Genomic DNA, 3,322 nt, shown 5'->3' on the forward strand with positions numbered 1-3,322 from the left:
CTTGTTATTTAAGAAATGATCAAGGCATCATTTAAATAACAATGACTGTAGCGGAAACACGAGAGAAAACTAGTGTTCACACAGTAAAGGTCTGAGATTTTATTTAAAAAGCATTCTTCCTGCCGACTTACCCGTGAAATCATTCGAAACGCTCTTCTGCACATTTTCCAGACTAAATACACTATGTATCCTACAAGTGGAGCACTCTACTCTTTCGCCGCCATTTTGATGAGCTTCAAGGGCATTTTTATGGGAAAATCCGCATGACACTTCGAGAATCGCGGACTCAACCTGGTCCAGGTCATTGTTATCTAAGGTCTTCCCTGGAGAAGACCCTGGCCAACGCTGAACTAACACCTTTGTTGATTAGCCTATTCATACGAACACGCTGATTGGTTTAAGTACATTCTAAAGAGATATGGCGGATGTAGCGAGTGTTTACACGAAAAAGAAAGGGCTTTAGGAGGTTGAATTGCAGTTCAGTTCAAGCGATGTTGAATCAGACTGCCATTAACGATTCGAAAGGTGAATCTTTTCCGTTATATTTTAATTTAAAAGATGTAACCTATACCATAGAAGTAGAAATAAGCGCGGGAAAATATACATAACGAGCATGTAAACTTAGATCTGCCGACAGCTAGCGAGATGCAGCTCATCACATGTGGTCTTATGTGCTGTTTTTATTGTTCTGTATTCATGTGCAATTAGTTTTTCCGCGTACGGAAACAAAGAAGTTCGAATTTCAAATCTAAAAAGGAGCTTTTGCTCGTTACAGAGCACTGTTCTAATATACGGAAAATCGCTTCTATTTTCTTGGACATGTATTCCTTAAATATAAACCTTCTGCCGGTATTAGGTTTAGGCTTACTTCAAATCTTTTCAAATGCACTATTTTTTCTATTAATAATATTGTTTTGGTGGCCGAGGCTGAATTGAATATTTTTATTTTCTGCCGAGTTTAGGTTGAAAATATTCTTGTGAATATTTTTAGATTTTACCATATGGTATTGATGTTGTCAAATGATTGTATTTGCTGTCTGGATGCTGTTAAAGTAATTTTAGAGCCAGCCTATAGGTATTAAATACATATTATTTGATACAATGCACATGACTTCTTGCAGAAATATTATTAGTATAAAACTTACTGCCAGTGCCTACAGTGCATTTAGAAAATGGAGAAAGGGCCAATTTAGCCCTTTACTTTTACAAGGCTGCATGCAGGCTTAACCCAGGGATAGTATTCTAATAACCATCCCAAGGCTCAAAATTGCGACCGATATGGTCACCAATGAACTCACAATGTACAATGCGACTAACATTTGTTTCTTGGCGACCAAAAATTCTAGTTTAGTTGCCATAATCGCGACTCCCTTTCGCTACGTTGAGGACACCTTATGTTCTTCTAGTAAGCCATATTGAAAGATCTTTGCTTCTTAACACTTAACATAAGAAAAGAAGTCAATCCACCCTTTTGCTTTGCTGTGTCTCCCTATAATGCATTACAAACCCTTGCTCATTGACTTTGTCTTGTATGCCTTTGTACTGTTCTTGACCCAGGTCCTTCATGCCAGACCTCTGGTGACTAATTTTTTACGTCCAAATATTATCTTTTGGGCCCTTTCCTACGAAATTTGCCCCTGAAACAAGTCTTCAGGGGCCACTTCGGCCCTTAAGTATAATTTTCTGGCTGAAACACTGAACTATGATGTTTTTTTCTCAGTACCTGGCCAGGGAAATGGTTCCTGTTTTATTGTGTCTAAACACTTACATTCCTTACTGTGTTAGTTTTTCTATAAGTGGGGGCCTTATTTCAATTCTTGTTTAAGTAGTGCACAAGAGGACAATAATTATTATTGTTTACTGTAGATAAATTGCAATCTTGATGAACCATCTTAGCACTGAAAGTGGTCAACAGAACATTTATGAAAGCTGCTGTATATATTTTAGTAACAGAGTATTAGTTACTCAGAGAAGATAAATAAAAATTACATATTCCAAGGCAGTATTCTTTGATCTAGGCAGTGATAACTATATAATGTATCATATATAAAGTATCACATTGAAAAGGTTTGTATTAATCAAGCATTCCCAACCTTGTCTTCAATCAATGTTGGCATAATAAAGGCATGTTGAAAGAATTTGCACTGTTTATGTCTACTTGTGTTGGTGAACTTTATACTATTTATTTGAAACCTTTTATATTCTTCAAAGCGTTTTACAGATAACTGGATGGGGTCTGGGGTAGTAGTTAGAAAGGTTTTCCTACCATTACTGTTTCCAAACTAGATTGTTTCTTTGGTCACAGCAGTGATTATTATCAACCAGCAACATGCAACAACAAGTTGCAAATTGCAAATTCCTCACCCACACAATGTACAAATGTGCAGTAGTCACCCACCTCTTCGGAACCTCTAATTTTATTTGCTCCCGGACTCATCCACCTCTATTGTTTTCAGGAATAGGCCATTGTTTCTGTTGTTTATTTTATTGTTTTCTTGGCCAATCCTGTTAAACCTTACGAGAGGTGCATGGCACCTCCAAATGTGTGTTAGAGGAACATTAATTAACATTTCCAAGTACGGGCAAACCGCAGTCATGAGAGTTTCAGCAATATTGAAATCTCACCACTGATTGCTTTAGACATGGAAAAGTTCTTCTCCTGGCTAGAGAAACACAGGAGCATGCATTGTATACAGTCTATATCTAGTCCTCTGCCTGCCCCTTTGAAATTTGTTTCTTGAGTGTACATAATATGGGTGAAATGGCAGTGTTAATATTGTTTTTTTTAGTAGAGCTCTGCACTGTTGCAATATGACAAAGGTTAAAATAACTGCTCAGAGATTAAGATAAAAGGTAGAGTCTGCATACAAGCCAAGTGGGCCAACAGGCCACTCTGAGCGTATCCCGGTTTCCTAAGCATAAACCAACTACCGGTAAGAGTATCCCTACTCCGCCCTGGATGGGATTCAAGTCCATCGCAGGGTTATCCCAACATTAAATTTGCCATTACCCATTTATACACCTGGGTGGACAGAGTCACTGCTCGTCTAAATTGTCTTGCCCAAGAACATAACACAATGTTTCTGGTCAGGGCTCAAACCCTTGATCGGGAGTCAAGCACATTAACCATGAGGCCACCATGCCTCCACATCAGACATTAAAGAATGTAGTATAATTAACCAAATGCAACATAGGAGCATTTATTTGAATGATTATGCATTATTACATGATCAGTTTAAAAAAACCTTCTGCCATCTTTTCAACCAATCAGAAGCATTTTAACCAGTACTAATCTTAACAGGTCACTAAACCCTTTCTCGCA

At 37.9% G+C, this 3,322-nt stretch overlaps 1 long non-coding RNA gene across 1 annotated transcript in view; it reads left to right on the forward strand.

Moving 5' to 3' along the window:
- Positions 1 to 503: 503 nt before the first annotated feature.
- The window catches only part of LOC137979393 (uncharacterized), a 14,156-nt gene continuing 11,337 nt past the window's right edge, over positions 504 to 3,322 (forward strand). The window contains exon 1 of the long non-coding RNA XR_011118318.1: positions 504 to 525. This is a non-coding gene — a long non-coding RNA (uncharacterized lncRNA). The remainder of the gene's footprint in view (positions 526 to 3,322) is intronic.

Source organism: Montipora foliosa, chromosome 1 (genome assembly GCF_036669935.1).
Source record: "Montipora foliosa isolate CH-2021 chromosome 1, ASM3666993v2, whole genome shotgun sequence".
Taxonomy (NCBI): Eukaryota; Metazoa; Cnidaria; class Anthozoa; order Scleractinia; family Acroporidae; genus Montipora; species Montipora foliosa.